The 22,680-nt window shown below is 41.1% G+C and overlaps 1 protein-coding gene and 1 long non-coding RNA gene across 18 annotated transcripts in view; one reads left to right on the top strand and one right to left on the bottom strand.

The window, feature by feature from the left end:
* Positions 1 to 1,960: 1,960 nt before the first annotated feature.
* LOC142362406 (uncharacterized) lies at positions 1,961 to 12,538 on the bottom strand. Of its 2 annotated transcripts, none has more exons than XR_012765054.1 (3): positions 12,221 to 12,538; positions 4,637 to 4,883; positions 1,961 to 4,531 (listed from the first exon to the last, which is right to left on the bottom strand). It is a non-coding gene; the product is annotated as an uncharacterized LOC142362406 (long non-coding RNA). The 2 variants fall into 2 exon arrangements; XR_012765053.1 differs by having other exon boundaries at positions 4,637 to 4,890.
* Positions 12,375 to 22,680, top strand: part of B3GALT1 (beta-1,3-galactosyltransferase 1) — a 224,801-nt gene continuing 214,495 nt past the window's right edge. For 10 of the 16 annotated variants that reach the window (XM_075430743.1, XM_075430738.1, XM_075430737.1 and 7 more), the window contains exon 1: positions 12,375 to 12,821. The gene's annotated coding sequence lies outside the window, so the exon portion shown is untranslated. The remainder of the gene's footprint in view (positions 12,822 to 22,680) is intronic. The other 6 variants (XR_012765051.1, XR_012765052.1, XR_012765050.1 and 3 more) reach the window with 4 other exon arrangements.

A 22,680-nucleotide genomic window follows, 5' to 3' on the forward strand; every position in this document is an offset into this window, starting at 1 on the left:
GATATAAGATCAGTTTTGACTGTATTAGTTAGGAATGAGGAATCATCTTGAGGGTGAAATAGTGGGTGTTTTTTTTATGTGCACATACATAGGTGTGATCACATGCAAGTTAATCATTCAAGTGAAAAGCTAATACGGTTGCAACATTTGTATCTGAAGTATAGTCTTGTGCTGATTTTCATTCTTCTGCATATTTTGACAAATTTAAACTTGTATCCTAGAATTTAGAGTGGCAGATATCAGTTATTACAATAAAAACTCATTTACACCAAGAAATTAATGCATCTGAAAATATCCTTACTAAATACAGACCTTTTTGCTTCCCCTAAACAAAATAAAAACACCACCAAAAATGAGTCACAGAAAAAGCATGTTCCCCTTAGCCAGCTAGAGATGACTGAAATCAAGGCTTTGATGAAATAGTAGAAAAAAGCAGGACTACGGGGAAATTTTTATTACCAAGGGGAGCAATATGCAAAATCAACATACAAAAATGACATACCGTATGTGGCAAATCTCCTTGGACACTCCATGATCGGGATTCTGCTTAGCATGGGACAGACACAGAACTGCAGAGGCCTCTCTAGTGGATTCATTAGCTTGGCACTCTCTTCTCTCTGTGGGTGGCCTTTTTGATTCCTCCAGTAGTGAGGATGAATGTTAAGGAAAAATTAAATGATGCTGCATAATTATTTATTTGAAACACAAGTCAGCTGTCCCATCATACTGTCCTGGAATTCTTATACAGATCATAAGGATGATACCCCGTAAACGTGTTCCAGAAAACTAAGAGCCATGGGTAATAAAAAAATTGCAAAAGAATGTAAATTATCTGAAAAAAAAAAATGAAGTAGACGAGTTCTTCTGAACTTCAGCCAAAAGCTTAGAGCAGGTGTAATCAGAGACAAGATAAGGCTGGAACTCACTGAGCTGTGTGTTTGTCTCACTCCCTTTTCCATAGAAGGCCAAAGAGATGGGCGATGATGTATGCCTGAGTCATCCTAATGTATACACACATTACCGCTACAGAAGTCACACTCTGGAGAGAATGTGTATAGCAGCTGAAAGTGAGGGTGGGATAAAAGCTGTAGCTAGAAAGTAGCAACCTTTAAACGAAATGCTAAATGAACAGTAACTCCTTAGCTACCAAAAAGCCCCATGCATTTTGGCAAAACCATACGGATTTACTGGTCTTTATGGTTTTGACAGAACTAGCATCCATTAGAGACGTACTTTTGTGAAAGAAAGTTGCTATTATAAGTTTAAATATCTTTAAGTCAACTTCTAGGATTTCTAAGTTTTAATACCCACATTTAAATAACCGGTCACTAGTCTGTGAAAGTCCCATCCTGTGGGGCTTGATGGCTCCAGGAGGAATCACAGTACCGAAACCCCCACTCTCTCAGCAGGATAAGTGTCCAACGGCAAAACTGCACTGACAAGTAGCAATGAAACAAGACTTCTCCACATCGTTATTTAGTACAGGGGACCTGCAATCTGAGAAGTCTATTTTCACGAGGTATTATTGGCTAGTGAAGATGTTCTGCTGCTTTTAGAACACAGCAGGGTTCATGTATTCTTCTATACTCAAAAGCACCAATTAGAGAGATTAAAGGGCCTGATTTCATGTCTTGTTAAGGAGCTTTTGAAATGCTGGGCCAGCACTGGACTTTAGAGGACTTCTAAATTTGCAGTCCCTTTGCAGCTTCATTAACATAATTGGCACAAAGACTTACTTAGAGCTACTTAAATTGTTTTAATAGATGCAGCATATCAGCTGATCCTTTTGGAGTCTGTAGAGTCAGGGGCATCCTCAAAACTATAGAGGGACCTAAATAACACTGTCACTATACTGCTGAAGTGGGCTCCTCCTAGATGAAAGACTGGCTGAAAGCAAATGCTTGATTACTGCAAAAAGTGTACTTACCTTGTCTGTCTTATGTCAAGCATTTATCTCCTTCATCCATATTAACAGGCATACCTACATTAATGTATTAGAAGACATAGTGCTCAGCATGGATATTAAGACCATGCTAAGGATCTGCCTTATTCTAACACGGAACATTTCTTGCAATATCCCTCCCATAAATAATTATAGTTGAGACCTTATTTTCAAAGTGCAGGATAATTATGAGAATTACTTATATAAGATTTGGGTCATTTCAGTCAAGTGCACCTCCAACTGTTAGGTATAATTGCAAAAACATTAACTCCCCTGGGTACACTCACAAAAACAGGAAAACATGAAGTCAGAAAGAGACAGATTAAAACCTTTGTCTCTTTTCATGCTTTCATCCATTAAGAGGCACCTAAGTTAAACCCTTTGGGTGAACTTTACTGACTTTCAGAAGCAGCATTTCACCTTGTATGTGTGTTACATTTGATGATTTTGACAGGAAAAGCGTTTTTAAATGTTTTAAAGAGAGGAACTGTGTCAAAATGGGCTTAGGAACATGATCAGACTGACCTTACTTTTGAGCTTTCTAAAACATTAAATGACAATTTAACCACGAAAGATCTGACTTTTCAGTATAGTCCTTAAAGAAAAAATAAGGCAGCTGTGTACTGCTTCAGGAAAAGAGGTGAAAAATTCAGTCTTACCTCTCCATGGACCTATTTTCTATACCTTCCTCACCTCCCTTCTCTTAGGGTAAGGTGTGGGAAACAGTAAGAGAGAACAAAGCCTTCACATGTATTATGAATGTGTTTTTCATTAACTGAGTACATTACAATTTTATTAAAAACAGACATGAAAAATCTACTACACATTTGCAGCAGGTGATTTTCAAAATCTCATAATCTGGTTAAATAAAAAAAACTCCGCCTAGAAAAACCTCAAAGGGACATCTATGTGACGACAGCTAATTTCAAACCCACTTTACCTTTCGGCTCTTGATACTGTAACCATCACTATCAGTATCCATTTAAAATTACTTTCAGACTGATGTAATGATACGTGTGACAGATGCTGAGAAGGAATAATGCTCTGTTACAATGGGTATCTATGAAAGAGACATTCCTTCCCCACAGAAACTGCATATTACAAACTGAAAAGAAGGCTGTTTTTCCAGTCACGCTTATTATAGAAAAAAATTGACCAAATTCTTCATTTCATGATAAAGAAAGTCACCTGTCAACAAAAAAGCAAGATGACTTTTCAGTACAGAAGGTGGAATAGTTAAAAACTTATGGGTGAATGGAGGTATAGCTGTACCTAGAGAAGACGGAACAGTAAACAAAGTACTTCAATGTAATGTTTGGCAAATTAGATTATGTCATCTCAATTGTAATACTGGTGCACATATTGTAACAAAAAGAATAACTAAGATATATAAATATATATTATATAAATAACTATAAGAAACAGTATCTTCACACTTAGAGTATGCTTCCAGTTTTCCTCTGTGATCCCAGTTAAGAGCTCTACAGCACATTAGATAAAAAGGAAGGAATAGAAAGCTATGAATTCAGCATGTATAGCTGGACACGGAAAGTAATTTTGCAGTTCCGATCTTGAGAGGTTTTGTACAGCTTTTCATAAAGCAATATTAGACTGGAAACACGTACACGGTGTCATATACTGTTTAGGATCTCTTTATTGTCTCCTATAAGCTGTTCTTCTAGTTTGTTGGGACAGTACTTCTGTATTGAAGGCTACGAATTGAGTCTTGGTGGCTTTGACTGAGGAAACTATTTTGCCAAAGTGGGCAGTGGCTTTTATGTGCCTGGAGAGAAGGTAATGAAAAGTAGCTTTAACAGGCTTTGGCAGCTATCCATGCCGACAGCATGCCATAAAACAGAAACAGCATGGACTCAGTTTCTTCGGCCAGAATGTGAAGCCTAACTAATTTTCTTCAAAACAAAGTATTATAACAACAACCAAAAATGCCTTTATAATTTTCCTGGAGGAATCATGATATGAACATTTGGCTAATAATCTATGGCAAACTATATTTGAAAATATTAGCGTTATAAACTAACATAGTGCAGCGTGCTCTAGCATCTTAATTTTTTTTTTGTTAAAGGAAGTATATGTGTACTATAGACAGCAAGACAGGAGAATGAGGAAAAAAATGAACAGGGATAATTCACCTTGTTTGTGAAAGCCTGTGTAAGAAAGCTCAGCTTTATAAATTTCTTCCGAATGGCTTCCAACAAATTTGGCGAGGCTGGGATTAGGTCTCCAGACATTTATGTTCTGTGATGGCGTTTCAGCACTACTGCAGCACTCCAGAAAACAAACCATTTTCTTTAACCAGCTACAAATTTCATCATCACCTCCGAGAGACCGAGATGACATAACAATAAAGAGCATTATGTTTCTGTGCTCTGGCTATTTCCATTTGATAGTTATTATGGTCAAACGTTGTGGAGGCAGGGTGAACAGAGCCATGAAGACAATCCGTATTTGCGAGTCCTCTAGCAGCCCCAGGACTGAGGAAAAACATACATTTCTTTATACGGTCACTCTTCAGTTCTGCACCAAGTTTATTCAAAGTGAAGGACTCAATCAACACCATCTCCCAAATACCTAAGATAAATAATATACGAATCAAAACAAATTCCTTAAGTGCATATGGCCACCCTGATCAAAACATATTTTTTCATTTCTGCAGTAACCAGTGTAAAGACTAACCTCAGTTAGTTTTTGTCTTCTTAGGGAAAATTTCCTGTGATAACTTCATGTCAGTAAACTTCTTGTAACATGCTAACGAAGTGCTGTTTCACTGGGGATGCTGAATGTCATCAAACTGTTACTGTATCTTGACAAAGGGACATTCAGTGGTACAGATCCTTGTACACATTTGTTTGCAGATGAAGTTCAGGTGTTCGCATTGTCCCTGTTAAGACACTGAGCCGTGTCAGTCTGGAACTTGCTCCATCTAGAAACTCAAAAACAGGAAGACACAAAATAGAATTAACCATGGGGAACTTCTTTGTTGACACAGTCTAAGAGTATAGTGCTTGTATGGCGTCCTGTTTAGAAAAGGCCTTCTGAACTGATGCACAAACTGCATGTGAATGGAAGAAACCTCCACTCAGTGTGGGAGTGGAATCAGCATGATCCTTCTTAGTAGTTTCAAACCAACATTCACTGAGAACTGCTAGGAATGATTTTTTCCACATGATGACGTGGCTACGCAGAAAAGGTGGCTAATGGATGAAACTCTACACCTCCTGTACCTTTACTGAGTTCGTTCCACTTGTATGTATGTGTATTACTGCATCTACTAATATCGACTATATTATTGATTCATTATTATGTGACCATAATGTTAAAAAATTAATCATAATTCACAGGGTCATGAAATAAGGTCAAATGGACAACCTTAATTTTACCATGTGCTAACATCTGACAGCTTGATTTTGAAACTTTAATGTCCCTTTAATATATTTGCTGAAGACATACATACATATGTGCCAAACACAATTACGATGTCCAAGTTCTGGAAATTAAAAATCTGGATCCACTTGAAAGTTCTTAAACTCTTAAAGCCCAGCACAAAAATATCTTGCTTTATGGACTACTGGACTTTTAAGTTTCATAATATTTGGAGTAATCCCTCCCCTGATTCAAGGCTTGGAATGATAGAAAAATCTAGAATTTTCAAGAATTTTCTAGAATGATTCTTCTTTAACACACATTAGCAGAAAAAATACACCAATACATGTCTGGGGCGACTTCTGTAAGTGACACACTCCTACTCGAGTAATACTATCCTGCTAAGCTGTGACTCTAAAATCTATGTTTTATTCTATCCCACACAGTCATGTACGTGTCTCAGTTGTAGGAAAAGGTAATACCATTCTAGTAATAATTTTGCATACTTGCCATTTAAAAAATTCTGTTTTCAATTGCTTATCATTTTGTCTAATATTATCTATTTGGGTTGAAGCTTTCCGCATATAGGAAATGAGAGACAGACTGATTTCTTTTGAAAGCTTTACCAAAAGGGCTTCCTCCACTTCCAGGAAAACATCTGGTAAGAGAATAGAATTTTGCCTGTGCTAAAAAACATCTCTCAGCTGAATAAACTTCTATCAGTCTAGCGCCTCAATTTTGATATGGTTCTATTTTGACTATATTTGCAATATAGTTTTCAATTTCAACCTCTCACATTATTTTTTTTATGGTACAGATTATGCCCTGGTGATATACAGCCAGAAGAATGTGTTTATTAAGACTCTTGACTTGCTGCAACAGCTAGAAGATACATAGGAAATTATAATCAATAAGGCCTGAGGTCATACATTTAATAATTCAATAAATCAAAATATTAAATAATTGTCCAAGTAGCAGGATTCATCCCCTCTACACTCTGAATAAGGTAAGAGTCCTAAAAAACCACCATGCAATCAAAAAATTAAAGACTGTATCAGACAGCTTTTGAGTTCAGGCATTCTCACTTTCAAACTTAATGTTCATTTAATGTAATATATGAATATTATATGTCTGTATGTATATAAATAGACAGCTACTCATGTATACATAAGTAGAACCACAATCAATCAGCAAATTACTGTAACACCAGCTGTGTATATATAGAACTAGCAAGCTCAGTGCCACTACATTCCTTCATAATGTGGTGGCTTCACTTCTTTCCCTCTCATTCTTTCTATCCATATACTCCACTTTTCCTTTTATCGTTCCTCTACTTGCATTATAAGCTCTTTGGGGCTGAGACTATGGACAACTTTTTCTTCCAGATGACAAACAAAAGCACACAGCCAAATATTCCTACTGTAGTTCTTGCGTCTTTTACTTTGAACAAATTTTGGCAGCAATGTCCTCAGCCCCTTCCCAGGCAGACATCTTTATCGACATGGACGCCACTACAGAAACGGAAACATCCGAGTAATTTTTCTTAAGACACTCTTCAATGGAAATAAGGGTGACAGAACCAGGCCAGTGTGTCAGTCACAAAATAGTGCCAGTGACGACAATTCCAACCTTTGCAGTGCTAGTACCAGGGGACGTGAATCCTGAATTCTGGTAGATGTGTCATTTGAGGAAATGGAATTTAATGTCAAGTCACATCCCTCTACTGGTCACATCCCCTTGCTGGTAAGCAAAGCAGAGGACAATCTTTATCAGATGACACAGAATCAAGCTCTCTGGTTTATGAATAGCAATTGCCAAATCATCCTGCAAGAGCCTTAAAAATAAAATTGCATGCAAAATTATAAAATAAGTGAAAACATTAATCATGATTAAACAGAACCGCATTGATTTTTGCCAGCTGGATTGAGCCACTGACTGTGATGTGAAGGCTCTTCCCTCCTGGTTAATCCAGTTAAGAACTGGATTAATTTCTTTATAATTAATTTCTTAGGTAATTGTGAAAATGTTTGTCAAAACAGATGATCCACCACTAAATTAAATACAGAGTGGGGGACAATAAAATCTCTAATATATTAAAAACAAAGATAAAAATACCTAAATTGACTGGACCCATGGAGAACAAAAAAAGTTATTTCGATGTCTTGGTCACTCATGCAAAGCAGAATTGCTTGGATCTGAAAAAATACTCCACCACTCAGCCTTTCCTCAACACAAAAGGGCTATCTTACATCACTGTTCAAGGCAGTCACAAAGACATATATATTTATGGAGTCTTTAAATACTTCTAAGAATATTCATTATGTTCATAGTGACATTGCTACAAAGGACACTATATAAATGGAAGCTGTGCTTGCAACTGATCACTTCAGAAAACATCTTGAAGGACTCACTCAGCACACAGAGGAAGTTGCCTTGCTTTGTTTATGGGGAGATTAGCTCTCTCCAACTGACACAGTAGATAAAATAACGAAATGAAATACTTCATGCAGTGTGAAATCAGATCACAATGCGCTTCCAGAAGGGATCACGTGAGTAAACTCTTTGGGGCAAGAACCTTGTTTCCTTACTTGGCTATATAGCACATAATCATGATTTGCATCTCGCAACATATATCTACATAACATTAACAAATGGGTTACCAAATGAGGCTGAATAACACTGGCAAATTGTGATGCATTTAAAAATAAATAATCATATATTCCTCCCACAGATCTGTAAAGGCAGTGCTGCATCTACACACCAGTTAAATATTCAAACCCTACCAAAAGGGAGGAGTGAAATAATCTTTCTCGCTGAAAGGCAATTTTACCATTTGATGTAAAAGATCTGCTGATACACTACGCCTCACAGCAGGGCTCTGTTAACACACCGTTTGCCTTCTAACACTAATGGCCACTACACAGCCGGGACAGCTCACCCCAAGTGAGCGAAGGGATATTCCATGCCATATGACATTGTGCTCGGCAATAAAAGCTGGGGAAAAGGAGGCGCAGGGAGGGACATTTGTGATTACACAGTTTGTCTTCCAAAGCAATCACTGTGTGTACTGAAGTCCTGCTTCCCAGGAAGTTGCTGGGCATCACCTGCTGATGGGAAGCATTGAATCAAATCACTCTTTTACTTTGCTTAACGTGTGTGGGCTTTGCTTTTCTTACTAAACTGCCTTTGTCTCAACCCTCAAGCTTGTCCATTTTATTTTCTCCCCCTGTCCTGTTGAGGAAAAGAGGGTGAGAGAGCAGCCGGGTGGGCATCTGGCAGCTGGCCAAGGTCAACCCAGCACAGGAGGGAATATCCACAGTATTTTTTAATTCAGAGGTTTTGTCAGCCTATCACTGTCTGGGAATGGTTTTGTGGTTTCTGGTACTCCTGGACATCAAACCCTTACTGCAGTTATTCCTCTTTGAAAGCTGGTCTGGGAGAGACTCATCTGTTTAGTGCCCATGAAGTTATCTCCTAGTAATCAAAAATATGACTCACATCAGAAAAGAGTAGCAGATAATGATGCAATTTATGTATGTCTACAGGTAGAGCTTTCACCCGAAAAAAAGGGAGGCAGGGCATTAAGAGACAAAGAAACAGACGAATCAGTGGAGAAAAGACTAGATTAAGCATGGAAAATCTGAAGATTTGATGTTGAACATAATCAGTCTCCATCTGGATACACAGTTAATATCAAAACATAATACTAAGACTCCTCTTACTGCTAGCTACATTAGCAAGCTATCAACTCCCTGTGAGGTGATTCTCTCCAAAACCAATACATTTCTTCTGTATAAAAAGATAGCAGAGAGATGAAAAAGTAAAATGCCTGCATGAAGTCATGAACAGAACAGGTGGAAACATCTTACAACTGGGAACTCACACCACTTTCTTTAATTGGGGAGCCACCTGGGGCTACGACTTTCTGGATGGAGATGGAGTAATCTTTCAAAGCATGCACAATGTTAGTAAAAAGCAGAACCTCTCCTACAACCTGAGGTTAAAGACCAAAGGATATACAGCAACCGTGTTCCTTTTTTTGGAGTTGAATTTCAGTATTGTTCCTCCTGTCTGCCAAGGTCCCCAATACCAGCACTTCGACCACAGTTTGCACCTTGTTGGCAGTCTTGACAGCTGAAACAATCAATGATTTAACAGGTGTGATTCCTGACTTCTTCTGTCACCCCTGGAAGCTTGTTGATTCAGGACAGAACAGACTCCTGCTGACAGAGCTGTTCGGGGATCACACTCCTTATACAGTTTCTGCTGTGAATAAGAGTAGTTCGGCTCCTGCAGGTCCTGTTAGTACTTTTCAAGAGTACTACACTGTTTCTCAGAAAGAACTGTCAAACTCTTCTGTCTTATGGGACTGAAGGCTGAATTATGGTTTTGTGGGCTAAATCAATCTATGCAAATTTACTGGGATACAAAAAAAAAACCACCACAAACCCAAACTAAAACAAACAGTTTACCAAGGTACTAAGAGCTCTGCTAAATTTTAGAAAACATTGCATGTACCGTAAAGCACTTCAATGAACAGGCTCATATTTCAGGTGTGCTGCTTTCTCTTTCTTGTGTGTTTTCCGCTTTTAATTATTTGGCTATGTCTGTAACAAATCTCCCTCTGACAAGTTTTGTCTCGTAAACAGGATATTTAGCTGTTACGTGGTATATTGTCTTTCTATTTAGAACAAACTCTGTTTAGAGATGTTCAGCAGTTTTGAAAAAATCTGTTAACATCTATTACTCTTTTTTTTTGTAGCTAAACTGCAGGCTTATAATGGCAAGTAATTTAGTTACCTTACACATGGAGCTGTGTATACACTTGCAAAAAGCTGCTGTTGAACCTTAAAGGCTACTCTTTTAACATGAAAACACTGCTCAGATTTGATATCTGAATTTCTGTTTACATTTTTAGATAAAGTTTAAAATATTAAAAATAACAAAATTTATGTTCTAGTTATTATGAAAGAGCTTCACTAATAAGGATCATTTTACATATTTTCTGCTTCTTTGCAGGAGGTATAAAGTCATAACTGTAATGTTTTAGTTAGTTATGTAACATTTGTAAAACTGTCAACAGTAAAAAAAGTGTTTGCTTGGTACTCTTTTTTCCAAGATAAAGATATGGCTGAGATCAGATGTTAAAAAACACCTCTTGCTTTAACAAAAAGTGAAAAAATATCTTTTTTTTTTTGATAAGTATAAAATATTATTATTAACACTGTACTTTCTCAAGGCTTTAGGTGGCTCCAGAACTAATAAAACTGATTTGTTAGAAAAAAAGACATCTCTGAGCTATTGCACGGTGTCTAAACCCCTAAATATTTAAAATATTTCTTGTTATTTCCTTCCAAACAAAAATGGGTGTATTCAGTGTTCACACTGGACACAGTAAACTCAAATGTATCATTGCCACTAAGCAAAAAGGTAAACAGTTGAAGAGTGGAAGGAAAAGAAATCTACCGCTGTAACAATCAGTCTCACCAGAATGAAATTTGCATTAAAAGGTTGCTATGAAAGGAAAGGGCATGACTTTCAGGTTGTTCAATAGTAGTAGCAGCTCTGACCTCAGCACAGATGAGGGTACAGGCATCTGGTACAACCATAAATAGTATCCAATATTAGCATAAACAATAAATTCCTTCATTGAGACCTAACAAACATTTGTTTATGATGAGATTAACTCAAGACGTTATTTGATTTAGAAACATAGCTAAAAAGGCATGAAATATGAGGGTAACCCATTAAGAATTAATAAACCTCCACACCCTTTTAAATTAGCGGATCAAGCACAAAGCAGGGTAAGGGGCTTTTCTTGACAAGCAAATGCCAAAACAGTGGATAAAGACCAACAACACTGAAAAGAACCCAGCAGTGAAACATCTTTCTGAAATGTTTCCAAGCATTATTCACCTGGCTTTTCAGAGAAAGAGACTGGAAAAGATGAAAGAGATATTTATTGTTAGTACAACTGAAATCTTCAGAATCTAATAATCGCTAGTTACAGAAAAAGAGTCATAATAACGCAGTTACAGCTGCTGTTGTACCCCTTTCCTGCTGTTACCTCCACCCTTCCCCTGCTCCTCTGGATCCCCTGGTCAGCTGCGCTCCAGGCTGGGAGCGTGAGGGGGTGCCGACAGGGACTTGTGAGTCCAAATGAAGTCCTTGGCCAGATGAAGTATGACGTTCATGTTTGTAACTTCTTCCTCCTCTAGGATCCACTTGAGGTCATTTTTATCTTTGCCAACGTGCTTCTCTACCTTCCTCTTTCCTCATCGGTCTGCAGCTCCGATTCCTCACCCGAATTTACTACGTACATTACCCTTAGGTATGTTAGGTACTATTTCTTCGTTAACCCAAACCCCACTTTTTTTCCAGCTCTAAGCCTGCATGTCTTCCTTCCCCTGACCACGTGCAAGCCGTTTACAGCCACCAGGTCTCCAGCACCAGGCCTGCGCCCCTTCCCTTGCCATCCCGTGCCAACGCTCCTCCGCGCCCACCCCAGGTCTTCCCTCCTCCTCCTGCGGTGCCAGAGCCCTCACCCCGCAGAGCGTGACGGCGGCGCCAAGCTGCGGCTCTGCCCCGCACAGGCACCCGAACCGCTGCAGCGCGGGAGCCGCCTCAGGGCTGCGGCCTGGCAGGCTCGGTGCACGCCCCATCCCCGGCCGCGGAGGGCACCGCAGGGTCCCGCACGGCGCCGTCCGGCACGGCACGGCACGGCCGCTAAGGACGCGGTACGCTGCCCGCCGCGGCCACGCCAAGGTCGGCGGCAGGCGGCCGCCGCGGGGATGTTGGCGGCCGACACGGCTTCAGCCCCGCGGGATCCCACCGCGAACGCTAACCGCCCTCTCCCCGTTTTTTGGTTATTGTTATTATTTGTTTCAAACAAAGTACCTCGGCGCGAGGCTTGGTGTTCCTGCGCGCGCAGGGGGAGGGCGGCGCACGGCCCCCACCTGGAAGGCCGCCCCTCGGCCCCCTCCCGCTCTCCAGAGCAGCCGGGGAAGGGCGAGACCAGCCCCACCACAAGCGCCACCGCAGCCGGCACCCACCGCCAGAGCTGGGAAGCGTCCGGCAGAGGCCGAGGACTCCCCCTCCGCTCCCGCCCCAGCCCCGCTCGGGCCCGACCTCGGCATGGTGACGGGCGCGCCCCGACACCTCACACCCGCGGCGACCCCCGCTGCCCGGCGCGACGACCCCCTCCCGGAAACAGCGCTGCCGCAGGGGCGAGCTCTCATTGGTCCTTTCTCGTGACACCTTCCCGCCTCCTCGGCGCTGAGCGGGCGGCGATTGGCCGCTGGCGGTTGTCAGTCGGAGAGGGCGAGCCTCCCCGGTGCCCGGGCTGCGCTCTGGTGAGGCGGGCGCCGCTGCTGGGCGCCGCGGCGGCTGGTGCGGCGGCGGGCGGAGCAGTGATGTCGGCTGCGGAGCGGCGGGCGGCAGCGGGAGCCCGGCAGGGAGCGGCGTGCGCCCAGGCGGGCGAGGGCGGCCAGCGCGGCCGGTAAGCTGAGGCCGCGGGGAGGGTGGATGCCCGCCCGACCGCCTCCGTTACGCCTCGTGCTGAAGGGGCCGGCGGCAGCGCCGGGCAGCGGTGCCGGAGCGGCAGGCGGGCGGGGTGCCCGGTGCGGGCTGCGACGGGCCGCGGCGGGCGGGGGTCGCGGGCAGGCGCGGTCCCCCGCCGCCCCTCGTCGCGCTCTCCGGCGCGGCGGTCCCGGGCGGCAGCGGCGGCGCGGCGGGAACTTTGGGTGCCGCCGCCCGCGGTTGCCGCGGGGAGGGGGCGACACCAGCCCGGCGGTCGGGTCTGGCGGCGGGATGCGCGCTCCGCTCCGCCGCCGCCTCGGGAGGGCTGGGGGGGAGCAGAGCGGCAGCGGGCGTGCGCCCGGCCCCGGCGGTCGGTCAGGCGGCGGCCCGGACTCCCGTCGGGGAAGGGTTTGCCCCGGGCGCTCGGCGGGGCGATGGGCGTGCGGGGGCAGCGAGCGGCCGGGCGGTCCGGTGGTGGCCGCGGGCCGTGTCTGAAAGTTGCCAGCGCGGTTTGTTCAAAGAGAAGTTGTCGGGCGGCGAGCGCAGCGGCGAGGGCGGGCGTGCGAGCGCCGGCACTTGGGGCAGGGGAGCCCCCAGGGTGAGAGCCTCTCGGCCCGCCTGCGCCCCTGTGCGTGGTTCTTCAGCCCGCTGTGCTCCTGCTGGCGGAAGATGACGGTGGAGGGCTTCGGAGTGTTGCCAGATCTTGCTGATTTAGAAAGAAATAGCCTTTAGATGCTCTGTATAGACATTAATGTAAACATTCCAAGTCTGGATTATATAACGTTTTCGGGAATCGTTGGGATGCTGAATCGTTGGGATGCCGGCAGACGTGGCCGTGACAGTCCCGATCCTTCAGTCACGGAAAGAAATAGGAATTTTGACACTGCTTCAGTAGGAGGCAAGCTAGCCTTCACACTTAACAGTCAAAGAGAAAATAGTTTCTGTTCTCTCCTGATTATTTTGCGTGTGATGGGTAGGGCATTTTAAGCATTTAGAAACATTTTCCGTGGAAAACGTAAAGAACATTGAATTTGATTCATTTTTTCATTCTTTTGTAGCTGTAAGCTTCCTTCCCTACTTTCTAGGAGTGTGTTGATTTGGCTCTCTTTCTTGATGCAGAGCTTTCTGATACATTAATTCAGCTGTAAAGATGCATTCAACCACATGACGCATAACATGCTTTCAGAATTTTTAAAAATCATGTGATAGATGGCAAGGGTGGATAACCAGCGTGAGCCTCGTTGTTACAAATACACGCTCTGCTGTGGAGAGCTGAAGCCCGGTTTTACAGCAGAGGGGAAGGCACTAGTAAGTGTAGAAGATCTGAGGTGTGGAATTTATAAGTGCTACAGGTTAATATTGTTCCCTTCCTGCATATTTATCCACTAAATAACCTTTTTGACATAACATAAATTGCTGATGATCTTTTGCTTCCTTGTACATCACTGATTCTGGATAGATCCAGCAAACATCATATTGGCAAACCAGTTTTTCAGAAACCTCATTTAGTTAACTTGAATCAATGTCTTCAGAGTATTTTAGGTTAATTTAGAGACCAGTCCTCATCCAAGTATGTTGCACATAGCCATGGAGCAATGTCTGAGATGCGCTCAGTTGTGCCAGTCTCCCTCATATCCCATCTGTGTTTTCATTACGTGCTTTCTTAGGAAAGAAAAACCCGAATTTCTGTGGTGGTTTTGTGGCAGAGACCAGTAGAATTTTTGCGAAGATTACAGGCTGAAAACAACAAGTGTTTTTTTCTTCCTTGTAAGTGACACCAAATTTTAATCTGAAAATCTAGTTTATGGATGGGTAAACTGTAGAACCTTCAGCACATGAGTAGTCTTTGTTCGTGATACTCGTTTCACTGGGATTGTTGTCAGGAGGACATGCATACAGGAGAATGTATGCTGCTGTATTTGCTACATAGCCTAGCTTTGTCTTAACTACTTTTTTTCTTCAGAGTTCTTAGGAAACCTTTCATAAAAGATCAAAACATTTCAATTGTATATCTTCAGAAGGGTGCTCGATTCAGTGTTGATTTCTCTTCTTTGTCTGTTAATAAGTAATTAACTATTTTGGAGCAGGAATCATCCCACCACTAAGGTGAATATAAATGTATTAACTATTTACTTGTTAGAAAATATTCATCAGCTATAGACTTACTAATATTTGTAATTATTATCATTATATAATGCTCATACCTAGTTAAAGCTAGAGAAGAATGCAGAAGTTTCAGAGATTGTTAGCTTGCTCTTCATATTTTTCTAGTATATAAAAGAAAATGAGTCCATTTGTATGCCTCCTGACTAAAAAGACACTCATGAAAATTACAGAAGGAATCTTGGCTTTTCTTAAGCTGCTTTTGTAGTAGTAATTTTTACAGGGAAGTATGGCTATATGCAATATAATAAGAAATCTGGGACTGAAGCAGGCAATCCTGTCACATTCTGCAACCTGCTGCCTATTTAGTTGCTTAGATAAAGATGGATATTGTTGATGTAATTTGCCATGAGGAGTAGGGAAATTATTTCTTTTGATACAGCTAAGCAAAACAAGTGGCATGTTTTTTTAGAAACATGTACTTATGTACATTTAGGTGAACTACTGAAGAGTTGCAGAAGACCATAGAAAAGATGAATGAATGTTGCATCTCCTAGTTGTATTAGATCATGGAAACAGTACACTGATCTTTTTGGAACAGCTAATGCTGTTTTTGAACTGCAGCTAAAATACTGACTCGTAGCTGTTAACACTGTCTCCAGCAAACACAGCGACTGTAAACGTTGATGTATGGATGCTCTGCAGAATTCCAGATAAGCAGAAGTATAAAATGCCTCTGCATCCAAGTGTTCCCTTTGACACTTACTCACAGGCGTCAGATGTTTCCAGATGGCGATGGTATCTGTTGCCGCCTAACACTGCCATAGGCAGATGTGAACGACCAAGATTGCTCTTCTCTAGCTCCTGTGAATACTGTTTAAGGAAGCTAACGAAAGATATTCTTAAACAGGACATGGGAATTCAGCTCGTGATGCTGAGGACACAGCACTTCAACAGAGTAATGGAGGGAGAGAGGTGAAATTAGGAGAGTTGTTCTTTGACTGATAGGCAGGCAGGTGTAAATTTTGGCAGAGCTGTGCAGACTGCAGATGTCTTGGTGGCTGAGATCAGCTTTCTAGAGTTCATCCAGGAGAAAAAGGATGTATGAGTCTCTCCGAGCCTTGGGCCTGCTTGTGGGTAGTAGTAATACAGTGATCCATCAAGGTGTGATAATGAATTGCAGATCTCATTTATGAGCACACATCTCTTGTATCACCACTTAAAATGGAAAATTGCTAGATATTTTGCAGGTGTGGTGGGGGGCAGACACTCTTTTTAACCCTCCTGCATTCTGATTTTTGTAGCTCTTAATTTAACCTCTCAAACTATTGGGAGTAATCTTAATATCTGCAATATTTACTCACCTAAATGGTACTTTATTATTCCCTTAAAAAAGGAAATGTATAATTCAATGCATATATAAACATATTTTTAAATATATAACATAATGTATCACTACATATATTTATGAAATATGTATGTATATATTCTTTCCTTCTGAATAGCAAGAAATTACCAAATACTGGAGAAGGAGCTAATGGTAAGAGTGAAGTGAGCAAAGAATACGCTATACAGTTGAAATCATGTGAGAATTCTGTTGATCTGTATTTGTTCATTTCTATGGAGCGTTGCCAGTGTACCTTCTCCCTTTGCAGAAGGTCTTCTTTTTTATCAGTAGCCTCAAAATATTTCAGTTATACTATGCCTATTTCACATATAAATACTTTCTGTAGATGAGGAGAGGGCAGAAGATAACTCTATAGATACTGTCTTTTGCACTCACTTTTTTAAGACTGCCAGCAAGCTTTAACTCTTTACTATCTTTTGAGACTTGCTGTAGTAAAAATGCGAATGACTTGCGTGCCTAACCTTGCCTCCCTTTGAACTGTTCTGCAGCTCTGCTGGTTGAGGGGCTGGTGTTTGTTTCTTTTGTCCCTCAGCAGGTGGCTACATTTTCACTGACATCACTGATCCTGCTGTGGAACAACATCTGTGGCTTTGTGGGGGTTGTACTGGCTGGAGTAATTCAAATATTTCATCCTGGGTCCGACCCTTACTTTTGTTTAAAGATATAGTACTATTTTATTGCTTAACATAGGATATTATATGTTAGAATTTATACTGAAGGTCTGCTGTTACTCAGATCTGACCTGTGTCTTTCACAGTGGATAAGAAGCAGGGGTGTAACCTCTTTTTGTGGGGTGGTGGTTTTTTTTTTTCAGAGCTTAACAGAAGATATTAGAGAAAATTGAAGTTAAGAATATCAGAAAAGCTCTGTTGGGTCAGATCAGCGGGCCTTCTTACTCAGGGTTCAGTCTGTTGGAGTGATATTAAGGGGTGCTATTTAGGGGCTGTCCACAAACCTAGCCACTTCGTGTATCTGTTCCCTTGTAGTCTCCCCGCATACTTAGGTGTCATATTAGGAATGGTAGGTGTATATCTGCTCAGTGCTGTTAGAGCCTGTTTGTGGACCTGACAACCAAGAACTAGTCTTTTCCAAACTTGCTGATGCTTACTGCCTTCACAACCTCCTGTGGTGGTACGTTCCAGAAGCTTACTACTAGTTTTTTAAAGAAGCACTTTAAGCTTTTATAAACTAATGTCTTACTAGCTTCATTAGAGGTCCCTTAGTTCTGTTACTAGAGGATTTGGCAAGCAAAAGTTTTATGTTAGTTTATTTACCACCTTCATGGTTTGATTGATCATATCGTGCTTCAGCTGTTTCTCCAACTGAAGAGCCTCTTTAGTCTCTTTTTCTAAGGCAGACACTCTATCCTTTTAACATTTTGTTTGCTGGTGTCTGTCCTTGAGATGCAGAGATCAGAACTCCACACACTACTTGAGGTGTGGTGGACCATGATTCTATAAAAGTGCTCTGTCTTGTTCTCACTGCCTTTCCTCATGATGATCAATGTTCTGGTAGGTTTTTGGTTGCTGTTGAACATCAAACTGCTAATTCCAAGGACCTGTCAATAATGACTCCTAGATTTCTTCTCCGAGTTATTTGTCAGCATGGTGTGTGTGATTTAGATTATTTTTTATTAGATGTGTTAGCTTATATGAATCTACACTGAAGCTCATTTGTCGTCTTTTTGTCCACTCTGAGTTTGCAAGGTGCTGCTGGGGTTCTTTGCCATCACCATGACATTAGTTCTGTGCTCGAAGGCAACTTCTTGTCTTTGTCATAATTTTGCCAACAGTATCATTCCTGTCGAGTTTTTTTTGTGTGTGTGTCTGATGTCTGAGAGGGGTAAACGTGTTGTGGCAAATCAGTGAAGGTGTTGGTAGATCTTAAAAATTGCTTATACGTAACACAGGCTTTTTTTTTTTGTTGTTTGGGGTTTTTTTTTCTTTGCTTTAAATATCATCAAGCGTGGGCTCAGAAGAATAACAGGTCTGTTATTCTGTGTCCAGAAACCCAGACCAGATAAAAAGGAAAAAAAACACTCTGAAAGATGCCGTCCATAGCACTTAATCCAACTACATTGAATGGTGAAATGAGAATGGTGGTGTGTGGTATCTGATCCACATTGATTGCTGTTAAAATTATGCTTAATTAAAACCAAAGAAGCTTTTAAAAATATCAGAGTGCAAAGTGATGCTTACTTAAATAACTTTAATGCTTTGCTAGCCTCTCTATGGGTTCTCTACACAACACTCTTAACTCCAATACCATCTAATTAATCTCCTTCCATTTGTGAACTGCATTTCAAAGTAACATGAAAATAATAAACAAAGCTTTTCCCCTCCTTCCTCCCAGTTTTATGAGAGGTTAGGCTGGAAGCCCACCATGTGGAAAGGATCTCTTCATGTTGCTTGTTCAAAAACAGACTAGTCATTTGATATTCAGAACATATCACTGAGAAGAGCTGCTGCATTGCAAACAGCATTGAGAGTGAGCTTTAAAGAAACACAAGAAATGTATTATTAGTGTGCTGCATTACTACTTGGTGTTACTAAGTAATAAATGTGGTTTCACAGCAGCGTAAGCAACTCCAACTGCTGTCTGTGGTGATCGTGTCTTCCCTTCTCCCAGTCGCAATGACTCTGTCCTTGCTAATGCTTTGCAGAAGTGGTTCAGCCCCTTAAGTCTAGCAGAAGACAACTCCTCCCCTCTGGCCACTGGTTTAAAAAAACAAAACAGAAAACCACTTTCACGAGCTTGAATCTGCTTCGCAGAGAACCTTATGAAGGCTTATGTAAGGGAGGACATAGTACTATGAAGGTAAATGCAAGAGGAGAGCAACACGGTTGACAGGCAGCAGTTAAATTGTGTTATGTGCTTGTCAAACCACAGCCTGAAGCGCTGTTCTGTTTCTTGATTTATTGTTGTTAAAGTACTTGGCAGAAGTACGGGACTATTTTAGTTGTCAACCTATTGCTTTGCTAATTTTAGTATTTAGCTTAAAGAATTATATTTTACATCCTTTGCAGGAAGGCCCCAGCTGTTCTATTATCCATTGATGAGATCATCTGCTGTGTAAATCTGGCTGGCTAAAAGACTGTGATACCATCTGTAGTTATTTGCAGCAATAGGATTCTTCTTTCATTTTGTTTTCCACCATAACACAGTTCACCAGAACAGCTTCTTCAAATTAGAATGTATTCAAGTGTGTAACAAATACAATATTTCTACCGTTTGAATGTAGTAATGGGTGGTTTAAAGTCGGCTTCCTGGTCTATTTAATGGGTGCTATTTGCCAGAATCTGTAGCGACCAACGCAAGGCAGTTGTTCGCCACAGGAAAAGGTTTTGGTGTATCTCTTTTGCATGGTGTGCTTGAAACTCGCCTAGCACTACTTCATGACAAACATGTCCTTGTGTAAGGTAGCTGCAAAGTCATGGGCAGCTTTCTGTTGGCTGTTGCAGCTCAAGATTAGTTTACTGTGGAATAGTGAGTTCATGATAGCCTGCAACGATGTCATGGATGGACATCACACTGCTGGTGTGTAGTCTGCACAGTCCTTTTTTCCTCCCAGAACTTACAAGCCACAGTAGTGGCAATTAAAGAATCTGTGCTGAATACATTTAGCAGCATACTGAGCAGTGCCACTTGCACTGCTTATCTGCCTGAAACAGACTATCAGCATAAAAAGCGGAACTTGTCTTCCATTGTTTAATTATGACAATATCTTCTTATGTTAAGATGTATGCCATCATTCATCTAACGTTTTTGTAAGATACTTCAGAATCATCAGCCAAATTTTAATACCTTCTTCCCTAGAAAGAATACTTTCATGTAGGTGAGATGGTACATGTAAAGGAAGCCACACTGCTGTGGGCATCCACAAAATATTCTAAACCCTTTAATTTCTTCTATGTACATTTTCTAAGATGACACTTTAAATCTCAATAAATCATTTGGTCTGTTAGGCGGCTAGTGAGAGTGGCATTAGTAGACTCATGGCATTGTACTGTAAAAATTATTTTGAAAGCTTTCAGAATTTGCAAGACTCTTCCACGTAGAAAAATAATACGTTTTGCTTGGATTTCAGACTTTGTAGTAAACCCACTAGCTTTTCTTTTTGCCAAGCTTTTGAATATGATAGGTGTTTATTAAAAGGCCTCAGAAAATGCATCTTATCTTAAATGTAATCATAAAACAAATTCTGCTATATATGGTTCACTGCTGTATTTGCTTAAACTAAGCTAGGAGGTAACGTAGCACTGCTAAAAGATGGCTGAAAGATTCAAATGTGTGAGCATAGCTGATCATACTACAGATCTGCATTACATGAATTAAGCTTCAAATGAAAGTTTCTCACCAAGTTGGTGGCAACTAGGTCAGGTTGAGTCTGATGTCGCAAGTCTGCATATACTTGCTTGGGGTTCACCTCTATCCTATCAGTTTGTTAAACAGCACATTACTACTGCTCTGTAATACTTAGTACATAAATATTTTGCTGTGTTGCAGCTCAGGTGAAAAAATGTTTTGCAATCTCTGAAGAGACTGGCCTTCTTGCTGGAAATTTCCACGTGCAGATTTCAGATTACTGTACAAAGTCAAATATTCACAGTGATAAGTCGGGGGTTGAAATAGAGTGTAAAAGTCTGGAGTAGAATTTGAGCATCTGGTCTGCTATTGATGTTGCAAGTTGGATCATATTAAACATTTCACATGGAAAATGTGAATTGTTTAATTCAACCCAGGCTGCTGCTGGGATTAAATTGTTTTATCCATATATTCTGTCTAGTTTATGAAATTAGAACTCAATGGGAGTAGAATTCAACACATTATGTCCTGGTTACAAGTGAGGAGGAGATACTGAAATACCATATCGTGGGCATCTTACTCTGAATACTTCTGGAGAAAATGCAAAATCTTGATAGGTGTGAGTATGAACAAAAGAAGTGTGCATAGGGACATCAGACAAAAAGCTAGTTAAACTAACTTCTAGAAGTTCCATACTGTTTATTCGTAATACCCTCACTTAAAAGGGAAATGAAATACTATTGTGTGCTACTGGTGCAAATTCTAAACATAAACAGACAACTCTGTTGCTCCAAACTAAGATGTTTGCTGTGAATGGTTTTTTGTTTGTACAGAAGAAACAGTAGTTCTTCCTCTTTAAGATTTGGCATTGATATCAACTGAAGTTTTCTGCAAAGTGAATTTGGTACTGCACCTCACAATGTAAAATTGCTCTTTATCCTCTGACACAATTAGACGATGTTGTAATCTCAGGAAAGGTCATGATGAAAGTAGGTGGCAAGAGAATTATTAGTAAAAGCAAAAAGCTCACCTGCAGGTTTTTGGAGAGGAATGTCATGCTGTAGCATCAGCTGTCCAATTTCAGACATTTGGTCATTTCAGTTTTCTGAAACAAAATTCATTAATTTTTAATAAAAAAGTAAACCATAAAATGACACACTGCAAAATGGCTTAATAAAAAATGCACAGAAAATAACTGAGTCGTAAGTAGTAGCTTTTCCTGTGAAGTTGTTACGCTTGTACTAGGTATCAGACTATGCATCAAATCATAGTAAAATGTATGAATGAATATGGACGGTGCAGCAGAAGCGTTGGATTGTATAACAGGGAGACCATCACAGTAGGTTTCTGCTAGGTTTTGTTTGCCCTGCAAGGACTTCTTGGAACAAAGACACCCCACCTTGAGGTAGAAAACTTGCCCAGGTCTCTGCCTGTGCTGCATTTCATCACTGGCTTTTGAGTGAGGCACCTGACTCTTGCTGGCTGGTTTACTGTAGATGATTCTGGGTGGCTCTCATTTCACTCTTAGATACTTGTTTGGGGTGATTGCCCTGTAGCGAGACTTCCGACATGAGCAAGCAGGTCAGCTACGTCTGAGCAAGCCCTATGCACTTTGTACAGTTGTCAGTGAAATGAAAGCACAGATGTGTTGTAATTTCTGTAGAAGATCTTTTGGGCTCAGGTGGTTTTGACTTTGACTGCATGTTACCTGGTATTTTGGGACGAAGTTAGAGCCTGTACTATCCAGTATTGTTGTTAATGAAGTTCTTTCTAGCAAGAAACCAGTAAGGGTTCTGCATGGTTTTTCCAACTTCTGTAGATCTACCCACATTTTTTTACAATATGTTTTGCCCATCTGTCAAACTCTTATAAAATGTTATTGGGCCAATATGACCTATAAGGACGGTTACACCTATACAACATGCACCTGTTTGAATGTAATTTTTAATCACAGCTTTAACAATATGGCTTCGAGGAGCTGTATTAAAAATCTTACATGTTTTTACTTTTCAAAAGGTGTTTT

The sequence above is a fragment of the Opisthocomus hoazin genome, chromosome 9 (genome assembly GCF_030867145.1).
Source record: "Opisthocomus hoazin isolate bOpiHoa1 chromosome 9, bOpiHoa1.hap1, whole genome shotgun sequence".
Taxonomy (NCBI): Eukaryota; Metazoa; Chordata; class Aves; order Opisthocomiformes; family Opisthocomidae; genus Opisthocomus; species Opisthocomus hoazin.